This window comes from Cricetulus griseus (genome assembly GCF_003668045.3).
Source record: "Cricetulus griseus strain 17A/GY chromosome 1 unlocalized genomic scaffold, alternate assembly CriGri-PICRH-1.0 chr1_1, whole genome shotgun sequence".
Taxonomy (NCBI): Eukaryota; Metazoa; Chordata; class Mammalia; order Rodentia; family Cricetidae; genus Cricetulus; species Cricetulus griseus.
Genome location: NW_023276807.1, coordinates 84,254,451 through 84,268,469, shown reverse-complemented (window position 1 = coordinate 84,268,469; position 14,019 = coordinate 84,254,451). Strand labels below are relative to the sequence as shown.

General features: G+C 42.9%; 1 long non-coding RNA gene across 1 annotated transcript; it reads right to left on the bottom strand.

Annotated features, from left to right (window-relative positions):
* Positions 1–10,161: 10,161 nt before the first annotated feature.
* LOC118239675 lies at positions 10,162–13,395 on the bottom strand. Its single transcript, XR_004772454.1, has 2 exons — positions 13,349–13,395; positions 10,162–10,577 (listed from the first exon to the last, which is right to left on the bottom strand). It is a non-coding gene; the product is annotated as an uncharacterized LOC118239675 (long non-coding RNA).
* Positions 13,396–14,019: the final 624 nt, after the last annotated feature.

The following is a 14,019-nucleotide window of genomic DNA, read 5'->3' as shown; positions in this document are numbered from 1 at the left end:
CAGCCACAAAGAAGAATAAATTATGTTGCTTATAGAAAAATGGCCACAGCTGAATATAAATCATATTGGGTGAATTAGGCTAATTTCAGAAAGATCCTCAGGCAGCAGGCAGAGCAAGAGAGACTGGATTGGGCTTTTGAAACCTCTAAGCCCACCCCCTAGTGGCACACTTCCTCCAACAAGGTGATACCTATTCCAACAAGGTCTTCAATTTATTCTCAAATAGTGTCACTCCCTGGTAACATAGGATCCAAATGGATGAGTCTATGGCCTAATTCTTACTCAAACCACCACAGGAAGGACAATAAAAGGAACAGCAGGGGCTATTAAAACTAATAAATCAACTTTAATCTCATAGGATCTAGTACTTCGCAGGCTGTGTTAGAATTCCCTCCATCTTCCCTGGAGTTGTGGTTTGTATACAAAAAGTCCCACAAAAAAAGACTCATGAGTTAGAGGCTTGGTTGCCAGCTGACAGTCTTTTGAGCAATGACTAGAGAGCAAGGATTCTGATCTCATCAATGGATGGAGCCATTGATGAATTTATGAGTTGATGTCATCATTGGTGGGTGGAACTTCTCAGAGATGGGACCTACTTGGAGGAAGTAGGACACTGGTGCATGTCCTTTGGGGATACAGCACTGGGGCCCCATGCTCATTCTGTCATGTGCTCCATCACATGCTGTCCACCACGCTGTCCTCCTCATCCCAGAGCAATGGAGCCCAGTATCCAAGGACTGAAACCTCCGAACCGTGAGCCACACTGCCTCCCTCCTCCCTAGAGTTCTCTGTGTTCAGGCATTATGTCACTGCGACAGCAATTGACCACCATACCCACACTTCTTGTCCCGGAGTCTTCATTCTCTTTAGTTTCTTGGGTTTCTTTTGTTTGTTTGTTTTTGGGGTGTGTGTGTGTGTGTGTGTGTGTGTGTTGTTTGGTTGGGGTTTTTTGTTTTGTTTGTTTTGAGACATGGTTATAAAGGGCAGAGAAAGAAAACTTTCCCTGCATCTAGGTAGAGGAAGGTTGGAAGTGGGGGAGGAGGGAAAATGGAGAATGTGCACCTAAAGCAGGTAGGAAAGGCTGGGTTCTGGGTGAGCAGATTAGACACAAGCTGAAAGCAGGAAGGAAATGATGGCTTCAGAGAACAACGGAGTGCTCCCCTTGCTCCAAACTGTCTTTATGTGTAGACTTCAACTGTACTTAAGCATCAATAAAACTCAATAGCCAATATAGTATGTCACTCACCAGTTAATGTTCATGAATGTGCCATGATATCAAGTTTAGGCTCATCAGTTGTTATGGGGCATTTGTTCAATGATCAGAGAGAAGTATGTGTTGTTCAGGTTAGAGAGAGAAGGGGAGTTAAATTCAGCATCGTGTGGCCTCAGCTGCCTCCTTCAGGACAGCAAACCTTTCTGTTGCATTGTGATCTATTCTTCACCTGTAGACTGGTACTAACATCATAGGCATGTAGGAGCTAACTTATTCCTCACAGTAGTTACAAGGTGAGCCTCCATAAATTAAAGCTTTATTACCTATAAGGCTAAATTGAAGCTAATGTTCCTGAAGACAAATTCTATACTACCAAATGTAGATCAGTCATGGGGGGAATTCCTTACAATGATCTTCAAAGTTTATAAGGAAAAGGCCAGTGTTGTGTGGAACCCTTGTGGGGGTGTTTCCTTACCAACTGGCTAAGGCTTGTAAAAATGCCAATCCAAAGGTATTCTAATTAAATTGTTCTGTTTTTGTTTTTCCTAATAAATCTCGATGGAGCAAATAAATGCTTCAGTGTGCTAAACATTTTCAAACCATGATCAAAAGAAACACCATTGTAGATGCAGTAAAGAAAACTTTCCCTGGAAGCTGAAACCCCATCAATGGATGTAGTTTCTTTTTTTCTCCACTCTTGGTACTCCTAATCCTCTCCCCACCTCTGCTCTTGATTTATTCATGTTGCAAAATGTGGTAGTTTGAATGTAATTGGCCCCATAATCTCATAGGCACTGTTAGGATGTGTGGCCTTGTTGGAGGAAGTATGTCACTGTGCCGGCAGGCTTTGAAGTTTCCTATGCTCAGGATGCCGCCCAGTGTCTCAGTAGACTTCCTGTTGTCTGTAAGATGTAGGACTCTCAGCTACTCCTCCAGCACCATGTCTGCTTGTATGCCACCATGCCCCCTGCCATGATAACAATGGACTGAACCTCTGAAACTGTAAGCCACCACCTCAATTAAATGTTTTTCTTTGTAAGAGTTGATGTGGTCATGGTGTCTCTTCATAGCAATAGAAACACTAACTAAGACACAAGCCTATAGCACATAGTGCTGTTACCAGGCTTTCTTTCATGCTGCCAACCAGCTCTGACATAGTGACATGGAGACTACTATCACTTATGTTTGTCCTTACCTTAGCTCTTATTTTAATCTGTTTCTCTTTATCTATATTTTGCCTTAGGGATTTTTACTTTCCTTCCTTCCTTCATAACTTTCTCTCTCTCTCTCTCTCTCTCTCTCTCTCTCTCTCTCTCTCTCTCTCTCTCTCTCTCTCTCTCTGTCCTACTTTCCTGCTTCTTGTGTCTGACTGGCTGGTGGCTACCTGGCTTCTGGGTCCATGGTTTGTCCCTCTCTTTCTTCCTCATTCTCTTCTTCCTTGTTCTCTCTTCAACCTAGATTTCTCCTCCTACTTATCCTCTCTGTCTGTCTGTCAGCCCCACTTATCCCTCTCCTGCCTAGCTATTAGCTATTCAGCTTTTTATTAGACAATCAGGTGCCATAGGCAGGCAAGGTGAAATAATAACACATCTTTACATAATTAAACAAATACAGCATAAATAAATGCAACACACCTTCACATAGTTAAATATTCCACAGCATAAACAAAGATGTCTGTACCTAGTTAAAATAATATTCTCCAACATAGTATGCTTCATTTTTAGCAGACACATTATTTTGATGGCAAATTATTTGGTGGAATGCTAATGGTTCTCATGGTTTCTTCCCAAACCATCTCTATTTTGCCAGCTATCTTCCAAAAGTGACCCCACAGGTGCTCTTGGAAGGAAGCCCTCTGATGTCAAAAGACAGCATATCTTCAGCAGGGATGCACACCAGCCCTTTCCAGGTTGTTCCAGAGTAGGAGGTATGTGGATTGGCTTCACTTTCGCCTGCATCCAGGGACCTAAAGTTTTTTCTTCTTACTCCTAGAACTGACATCAAAGAAGCTCTCTATTTCTCATCACCTACGAGAGTCAGGTAGTCAGACACTAAAATAGGATTTGGCCAACACCAGGATAGTCACTTTTATAATTAAGGTCATACAAGCAGAGGTATTAAGTCATTGTGAGTTTAGGAGCCATCTGAACCCTCATACGAGTGTTTATTGTGAGGATTAAAGCATAAGGTTCTTTAAAAATGGGAAAACCTCATACAAATGGGAGGAATTATTGTAATCCAAATCTGTAAAGATGCATACAAAGAACAAACAACACTGATAATTTGCTGTGAAGTTAAAGCCTGAGGATGTTTTTCTTTAAAGTCACAGAGTGAATTAAAGAGGCACTCCTGGTGAGTAACACCAAGCAACTGTCTACTCCAAGACCAAACAGCAGGCCTTCTCTCCCCAGCCCCAACTCTGCACCTGCTTCCATGAGAACCTGCCACTTGGGTAACAGCGTCTCCTTGTCTTGGAGTTTTCAGACCTCAAAGATTTCCCAAACACCTGTGAAAGCATAGTATAGTACTGTACCTTTCAAATTTGATCCAGTTTTCCACCCCAAGGGACAACTAAAATTGTCCCTCCCAAAGACTGTAAAGGAAATGGCATTCCTTTTACATAGGAATAAAAGAAATCAAACCCGATTAATTTGCTATAGCCAAGCAATCGGAAAGTTTAGTTACATCTTGAAAAGAAACTCGAGAGACCATTTTCCCACAGGACCCTGGGCCCACCCCACCCCCTCCCCTAGGGCCCTGTGTGACTTGAGAGAAGCTTAGGCAGTAAATGGCTTCAGAGGTTCCATCCAACCTTTGATACCCTGCCTACTCCAGTAGGGCCTAGAGCCAAAGAGACAAAAATCACAACTTAAAACAATTGCCAGGTCCTTTCTTACTCCAGATTTATACATAATGATAATGGGAAGTGCAGACAGATATTATATTTCAAACACACCCACAGTTGTAGTCTCTCCTTTTTCTTTGTTATTGAAGCAAAAAACAAACAAACAAATAAACAAAACACCCCAAAGTAAATGCCAGGGGCGCATGTATCCAGGCAGCAGAAGCCTTGCCCTCCAACCTTCTTTCCTCCCAAGGGAAGCCATAGTGATAATTTCCTGCTGAAAGACTACATTTCCCAGTTTCCCTCATGGACTGTAGAAGTCATTTCTACCACTATAATGGGTTGCCTCCCATCTTCCCCTGTCGGCATCCTGTCAGTGACAAAAATGCTCCCTCTGGGAATAAACATGATCCGGACTAAAGTCAGACCAAGCTGCTCTTTCTTTCCACCTTCTGTCTCTCTACATCTGCTGTTGATAATCTGACACATAGACACTAAAATTTCTCTTCCCTAAGGCAGATGACCAAAACTAGAATCCTGGCCCCCAAAGTAAGACACAGACCTAAAACTGTGAGTCTCCTTCCTGGCTGGCTGTGTGGCACAGGTCAGAAGGAAATTCTGTAATCTCTCGCCTGATAGGAAATAAATCACGTTGCCTCTCATTTCAGAAGGCTTCCAGCTCCACACCCCAAGCGGAGGTTCCTGGACAGAGAGGCCAAGAAGAATCTGGACAGACAGGACTTGCTGCATTTTCCACTCTGTCTGTTAGCATGATGCTTCACTCCTGTCGACTAGTCATATTTATACATGGTTGTCTATATTTAATCAAATATAAACATAAACACAAAGAGATTTCTGTGTCTTTATGTCTTCAGTCAGAACATTCATGTCTCCTGTGAAAGCAGACCTGCTATGCTTTCCTCTTGCTAATGCCTTTCCTGTGTTGAGATGTCAGCTACAATATCAATAGAGAATCCCATCTACCCCACAAAACACATACTACAAGCAATTTGCCCCTAGCATTTCTTATATCACTAGAGCAATTACAATAATAACCATGGAGAGTTTCACCAGAACAAACATGACTAAGATGATTAACCTTAGTTATCAATGAGACTGGATCGAAAAAAATCCCTAGGAGAGTAAATGACTATGTCTGTGTGGGCATTTTCAGACAGGATTAACCAAGAGAAAAAAACCCATTCTGAACATGACTGGCACCATCTCATAACCTGGGGGCCAGGATGGAACCAAAGGGAGATAAAAAGAAAGGCAACTGTGGGGGAGCTAAATGAGAATGGCTTCCATAGGCTCACATGTTGGAATAATTGGTCTCCAGTTGGTTGAACTGTTTGGGAAGAAGTAGGAGGTGTGGCCTTGTTGGAGGATGTGACTGGGGCAGGCTTCCAGACTAATATGGTTTGATCAAGCAAGACCCCCTGAAGCTGAGATGATACAGCCTTACAGACTACAAAAACAAGGACTTGGTCAGGTTTCTATGTTTTATCATGATCCCTATGGTATATGAACATCGTCCCCAATCAGCAGGAAGCAGTTTAGAAAGAACGATGCCCATATTCCCAAATATTGTTTATAAATGTTTGTTTTCATTTAAATGAGGTTAGTTATAAATGATAATGAGCATAGTCAATCTCTTTTTAAAGAAAGAAAAGGGGAATAGGATATAGGAATGAATACTTTGCATTGGTATAGATTTTCATTTATTGATACAACTTTAAGGTCAATTTTGTGATATGTGATATGTATTTGCTCCTCTTGTTTAGGTATTGTGTTTATACAGATCTTTTACCTATGATAGTCAGAACTTATAATTAGGTTAGTTAGGTTTTCTAGATTTACAGAGATGTATTTGAGATGGTTGGGTATCCTTCACACCTTTCAAAGACCTACAGAAATATGGCATTTAAATGGTTTAGGGTTTATCTTGGCAGTGAGACACAACTGCTCCTGGTACACCAATTACGTCAGAAAGGAGGATGGGCATCGAAGAAACTCGTTATGGAGTTTGCTTTCAACAAGGCAAGAATAGCCATTTGGGCAAGAAACTGCTCTTTCCTGGACTGTTTGTTGCTGTATAAACTGGACATGCAGGACCCACAAAAAAGTGACTGCTGAACTTACAAAACAAGACAGTACTGAGGGGTTCCTGTTGAAATGGAGAAGTTGCCAGACACACTGGCCTATAGGCTGAAGATGGATGCCCCAACGTTACAGAGGAACTTTGGGTGACTGTCCAGGTAGTGAGATGTCTCTGTCAATTCTAGAGTTTATATATTATCCTTCTCTGGTCTTTGATAGAGTTGAAGACAGATAGCTATGGTTGTAGTTTTCTTCAGTTATTATAAAAGATAAGTTATCCTTCTTTTATTTAGACAGAAAAGAGGAGATGATGGGGAATGTACTGTGTATGTTTATCTTATTGATTGTTAAATAAAATACTGTTTGGCCAATGAGACAGCAAGTTAGATGTGACTAGGAATCAAAGAGGATTCTGGGAAATGTAGTAGAGAAGTGGTGATCCAGGCAGGAAGTGACATAGCAAGGAGACTCATATTTAAGTGAAGGAGAAACAGGAAGGGCCTCTTTTCCCCTCCGTTCCTGCTCCAGCGGCACAATGTGATCCACCAGCAAGGAGGGACGCCAATAAGGCGTCTGATAAGTCTTATAAAATATATAGATTTATGATTATTAAGACTGAGCTAGCAGATGAGAATCCTAGTCATTGGCCAAGCAGCTTTGAACCTAATACAAGTTTCTGTGTATTCATTTGGGCCTACCTCACTCAGTCGGGCGGCTGGCCTAAAGCTCACATGTGGCGGTGGGGCTCAGGCGACTTTTGGCAGAAAGATTTATGGTAACACCTGAAGACTGACTGTACTTACAGATGGTCAGTCATCTCTGACTGGTTACAATATCATGGATTCCATGGGTCTACACCTGAAGTCCAGCTGTACTTAAGAATAGTCAGTCATCTCTGACTGCTTACAATACCATGGGCCTGAAGTCTAGCTGTACTTAAAGAGAGTATATAGATCTTTTGATTTTCCATCAAACATCAAGCTAGAAAAACTAAACCCTTGGGTCTGCCTTTGGTGTGACAGAGTACCTTTGCATTCATGATTTCCTTTCATTTGTAAAATAACAACCATACTAATAGTCTCAGCCAAAGAACATAGCTAGTAGGCAAAGATGATTAGGCCAAACTCAGACTCTTCCTGCCCCATGTTTCCTGAGGTAGATGAACATAAGGATGGTAGATTATAAAGGATCTGCTATAAGATGTGTTCAGATGTGAAGAATATAGAAGTATTTAAAAGATCATAAAGTCCATATTTTTATTAATACACACACAAATACATGCTTGTCTTTGCAAATAACACCATGATTTTAAGTTATAAGGCACAATGCTTTTCTTCCAGTGAGTCTGACAGTGTTGTGTAGTATGAACACAGGCCCTGCTTGCAGGTCAGCTTCTCTATATGATAATTATTATTTACTAATGGTAAAGCTCAGTAGATGCGACCCAAGTGTCAGTGACATCAAGAAAAGCCTGTTTAAATGATCCAAAGCAGGGCCACAGCTGTAACTTCACCCTGGCACAGCTTGTCAAGTAAATAGCATGGTCTTTTCAAACACAGACACATTGCTTTCTTCCTTGGCATTTGTAATTTGTTAAACTCTCAGTCTGTGTGTCTTCCTTCCTCATAACAAAGGCATATGTCCAATCTCTGTACTTATCTCTTGCACACACATTACTTCCATGCATATTTCATCTAGTTTTTATATTTAAAGGAAATATATGCACAAAATACATATGCACCCAGCTGCAGACTTCAAGCATGTCCTGTGACTGCTATGAAATAATTTGTAACTCAGTGGTATAAATGCAAACTGCTAAATCAAATAATTTTCTACAATATATTAAAATAACACAAGATCAACTACTTGTTCTGCTTAGAAGAAGAAGAAAAAACAAAGCCACAATACTTTAGAGTGCTGCTATTTGTTTTGTAAGACATAATACATCTGGTATTTATAGGCTTAGTTTTATGCCAAAACCCCAGGAGTGTCTGGCTGGGATCTCTGCCATTGTCTACCAACCTGTTTGTACTTTACTACACATGTGAATATCCAACAGTTTTCTGTTTTGAAACGATAGGTAGGCTTTTTTTTCAGTAACTTTTGTTGGTAACTTAAAGATTGGATGTTGAAGAAAGTGCCACTGAACCACCGCAAAGTGTATAATAATGTAAACCCTATTGATCCTACCCTCCTCCACACAACCTCAGGAAACTAATGGTTACTCAAACCATCGGCTGAGTCAGCGATCTTGAAACAGACTGGTGGCCCTGAACTAGGGTTTGCCTACTTACCACCTGTGTGGTAACAGGCAATTCTTTGCATTTCTCTATCCTTCTTTTTGACTGCTAAATGAGAAACAGTGCATTTCTTGTGTTGCTGTAACTCAGTGGCTTGGTAGACACACAGATCAAGTATTCAAGATGTGATCCAGCATTGTCAGCATGTGGTCCAGCCTTTGGCTGAAAGCCCCCAGTGACAATGAACTCTGCTGTCACCCTGGCTCTCCCTCTCTGTCTTCTCACATCCTTCTTTTGGCCCTGGCTGTACTTCCCAGCCTGAGAGGGATAAGCCTAGGGATTAGCCCCATTCCACACCACAGTTCTCCATCAGACCAAACAGGCTAGTTTGATTCTCTCTGCCTCGATCTTGTCTTCCCAAGGTCAACTATTTCAAAATCTTTTCCTGAGAGGTCATGTTTTCCAAGTGCCCTCGTCACCAGTTGACTCCTTGCCACACAGCTCTATCAGTTTATTTCCACAACATTCCTAAAAACTGGTGTGAGAGCCTATGAAATCCCCCAGTGCTTAGCAGCAGTTAAGTGTGAATGAAATCCCAACTCTGAGTAGTCACCTTTCCAAGACTTTGAAAGACCCCGAAGGGATACTTTCGTAGAGGGAGACCCACACACCCAGGAATCAGCGAGGCCACGAACTGGATGTAAAAAACAAGAGGCTTTATTGGAGACGCAGGTACCTGGGGCGACTTAGCTTCTGTGTGGCTAAGCGCGCCCGCCCCAAGGGAAAGGCGTCCTTATATAGGGAAAAAGGCGCAAGCTAGGAGCAGGGATTCTATTTGATGGTTCAAATGAGGCACAGAGCCATTCCAGATCAGCATATTCTCAAGGTCTGGTGTCTGGTACAACAGACTTGATTCCTCCCTCCGCGCCCAGGTGGCTGACCTTGGGGGCGGAGACCTTGGGACGGAGCGGTCCGGCGGGGGCCGGGGCCGGCCTTGCGCGGCGGCGGGGAAGTGCCGGCAGCTGTGGGTATCAAGGGTCAGGGGGTGCAGGAGAGGATGTATTCGCCAGCTGCATGCGGGAAAACTTAAAAGAGAAAGCTAAGGGCGGGGGTCTTTCATTCCCCCATTTCTCTTGTAACTGAATGGAATCTTTCATTCAGAGGTCTCTGGTTAAGTCTTTCTCTAAGCTTGGCCATGCTGTCTCTAACTATTAAAAATAATAAATCTAACCCTCGTCTGTTCTGCAGGACTACCTCAGAGAGTGATGTTAAGGATTTCTCAAGTGCGCTTATTGACTCTTCTAGGGCCTGGATATCGGTATGCATGGCTTGCTGTAGAAGTTTGAAATGACTAGTTTCCTGTAAGGCAACCGTACCAGTTCCTATGCCAGCTGCTATACCTCCCATAGTTATTCCCCCGAATAATAGGGCCACAGTTAAGGACATTGGCTCCCTCTGATGTCGGGTTGACTTCTCTAGTACCCTATAAACATATTTAGGTTGGTGATACGTGACTCTGGGCCAAAGTTCTGTCAATATACGAAAGTCAATGGTGGTGTTGAGAACAGTGGTAGAGACGCAGGGGGTCAAACCAGTACTGCCTATGCATAGCCCCTTTCCTGAGACCTCAGACAATGTGAGCTTGTGCTGCATGGCAGTTTTACAACTGGTAGGCGCTGAGGTCTGGTGACGCCGGACCCAGACAGTGTCCCCGATCTGGTAGGAATGGGGAATGGTAGGATGGTCCCTCTGGTCTTTATAAGTTTTTTTTTTTTTTTTTTTAAAAGGTGTGAGCCCATATGGCCTAGGGGTATGCTAGGGGGAGTAGGAGGACCCAGTCTCTAGTGTCCCCATCAGGGAGTGATAGGTACTGGCATCCCCTCGCAAGGAAGTTCCCTTTGACTTAGCATTTCAACCAGGGAGAATGGACGGCGAAATTCTTTTCTAAACTGCTTCCTGCTGACTTTGGGACGAAGTTAAGGACCCCAGAAGGTTGAAATGCTAGTCAAAAACAAAAAGGAATTTAGGCAACGGGGAATCCATCAGGGGCTTCTGGTTAGCAGACACTGTTGCAGAGATAGGGGGTGTCCATATCAGCAGACTAGTTCACATCCATAGCAAGTCTAGGGTTCGCAGTCTACTTAGAACAGTCTGAAGTCAGCAACTGGTACTCAGATGTCTGTCAGAAGCAGAAACCTGTTTAAGACATATTTAAACTAGGAACAGAGGTTAAAACTTATTTATAGAAGCCCACAGTGCAGAAAAAGCAGATATCTGGATATCTGTTCAAACAGCAAGAACACATTTATAACTTTGAGTCCTAGCAAAAACTACAGATTTGGGCTATAAGCATGTACATTTTTCTTCTGTCCAGAGAGCTAGGTATGGATTGGACAGGGGTGCCTTTGGCCTGATGAAAAGCCCTTTAAGTTTGTACTTAGATGACAACCAAAATAAACTTAAAAACCTTGAGCTTGTGCCTGAACAGTAGATAGTCATTATTTTATCAGCTAACATACTGACTAGTCTATAGTGGATCTAACTGTCTGATGCTGTCAAGCTGACAACCAGTAATATTTCAGAGATCTGAGAAGGGTATATTTTATCCGAATCTACTAAAAAGTGACAGAAGCCAGTTAGAAGTAGGTCCATATACAGTTAGCCAAACCCAAGTTTCTCCATTACCGTTGGAGGCAGCTGTCTCAAAGAACAACAATCTTCGCCAGGCCTATCTGTGAGAGGTTTTATTTTCTCTCTGTGGAAGAGGGACATGGAAAAGACTGACCTTGTTTTGTCTAGGCAAAGGGGTACAATCAATTTTCCAGCGTCCAGCAGCTTTGTCCACAGTCTCGGCCAGGTTCTGGCAGGCGGCAGGTTTCATATCTGAGCATCTGCTCATTGGTCCAGGTGCAGGAACTGAGGTGCCTGTAATCTTCGGGTCATTGTCAGGATCTGGCAGTCTGTCTGACATTATAAACTTTAAAGATAACAATTTAAATGCCATATTCTGAAGATCTCTGAAGCATTAGAGGTCTGTTTGTCTGTTTTAATTACTTGCCTTAAGCACACATTAAGTATACAGGTGGCTAGGTAAGGTCTTATTTCTGTAAATAATTTTTAGTCTGACTGTAACTGGTTTTAACTTAGTAAGATGTTTGAAACAGCACAGCTGAACTTAAAACTGCATAGAGCTACCTTATATTCCTTAAACAGTAGCTTAACTTCTTTCTTAGGCAGGGTTTTTCTGTGACTTTGGAGCCTGTCCTGGAATTCGATCTGCCGGACCAGACAGGCCTTGAACTCATAAAGATCCATCTGCCTCTTACTCCCGAGTGGTGGGATTAAAGGCGTGTATCCCCAATGTTCTAAACTTAAGGCGTGTGCTACCAACATCCTGAGCTTAAAGGTGTGTGTTATCAACATCCTAAACTTATTTCTAAAATATAAACTGTAATATCTTATAATAGATCAGCATCTTTTATAAAATAAAAACTTTACATTGTCAGGCTTTGCTCAAAAATAATTTTAAATTGAAGCTCTTTAAGTACAAACATTAATAAAAACAAACATAAAAAAACTGGTTTTAAAAAGAAATTTAAATTCCCTTAAGGTCTTTCTGTAATATATAGAAGCATTAACATTGTAAATCTCAATTGAAAAACTTGTTTCTAAGATGGTACCTCTAATTTCCATGCGGTCATCTTTAGTCAAGATGGCGGTTTAAGTATTCCTTTTTTAATTTTAGCAAAATGGCGACCAGTCAAGTCATATGAACATTTTAAAACAAGTATATATAAAACAGAATTAGCTTAATATGGTTAAAATTTTAGACATGAGAAACCATAGCACAGTTTACATTTTTCTCTGACTTATAATAACCTTTTTTCTGACTTTTAACAATTTTCCTCTGACCTTTTACAACTTGCTTTGACCCTCCATAACTTTCTGTGACCTCCAACAACTTGCTTTAACCCTCTATAACCTTTTATAACAATCTTTTCTGCTATGACTTGCTTGCTTTAATTTTCTATAACCTTTTAGTTCATTTCTCTGACTCTCTTAGACATTCTTAGACAAGCTTTCTTTTTTTTTTTTTTAAGTTTCCTACAATTTTTTTTTTATTTTTTTAGTCAATATAAAAATTTTGTCAAAGTCCCCTTTTCATGAAGTATAGCAAAAAGCACATTGATCCCTGTCCAGGTCGCTGGTGGCCTGCCCTGGATCTTCCGGATCATAGGGAGTATACATCCTATATATTTCTTTTAGTCTCTCTAGAAAAGCGGCCCCCCCCCCCAGACCCGCTGCGAACACCCGGTGATAGAGACGTCCTACCTGCTTCAGTGGTAAAATCCCATTCAGGTCTTTTAAGAGGGCAAGCTGCATCAATTTCATTGGGCAGCTGTTTCTCCTCCGAGGTTAAGGGGACCTAGGCGGCGGCGGCCGCTTCTGCCTCTGGCGGGGGCGGCGGCGGGCGGTTAGAGGGGGAAAGGAAGGGGGGCCCTTGGGGTGTCTTTTACCTGAAATATAGTTTGGGGGTTAAAGGTATCATCCCGCGGCCAGCCCACGTCAAAGGCTGGCCATTCTGAGGAACAAAGAGTAATCCATTTGCGTTTATGCACATCAACTACAAAACAAAGACCAAACAACACAGAACAGGCTTTCGCAGCGCGGTTTCGACAGAGAGTCTGAAAGTAAGATTCCAGAAAACAAATGAGCCCACTGAGGCTCCAAACGCTAAGGCATCTACCCTAGCCAGAAAACAAATGAGCCCACTGAGGCTCCAAACGCTACCAGGACGTCTCCTGGAGCCGCGGCCGGGAGTTCGGACCCGTCAGTCCCTCCTCGGATCCGCCTACAAATGTACACAGCTGTATACTACAAACGCCAGCGCAATTCACAAGACAGACTCAGACCAGACAAGACAAAACAGCGGATCCGCACAACACTTACCTCCCAGACGTGGGTCGGTGGTCCCTGGGCGGGTCTCGATCCCGGACCGAGCCCCCAAATGAAAGACCCCGAAGGGATACTTTCGTAGAGGGAGACCCACACACCCAGGAATCAGCGAGGCCACGAACTGGATGTAAAAAACAAGAGGCTTTATTGGAGACGCAGGTACCTGGGGCGACTTAGCTTCTGTGTGGCTAAGCGCGCCCGCCCCAAGGGAAAGGCGTCCTTATATAGGGAAAAAGGCGCAAGCTAGGAGCAGGGATTCTATTTGATGGTTCAAATGAGGCACAGAGCCATTCCAGATCAGCATATTCTCAAGGTCTGGTGTCTGGTACAACAGACTTGATTCCTCCCTCCGCGCCCAGGTGGCTGACCTTGGGGGCGGAGACCTTGGGACGGAGCGGTCCGGCGGGGGCCGGGGCCGGCCTTGCGCGGCGGCGGGGAAGTGCCGGCAGCTGTGGGTATCAAGGGTCAGGGGGTGCAGGAGAGGATGTATTGCCAGCTGCATGCGGGAAAACTTAAAAGAGAAAGCTAAGGGCGGGGGTCTTTCAACTTAATTTCCTACTTTTAAAACTTCTAGTTCTTTTTCTATTCTTGCCTGTTTTAGAGCTGAATCAAAGAGAGGTTCAGCAGCAGATATCCTTGTTGGAAATAGACATGTGGCTTAGAGA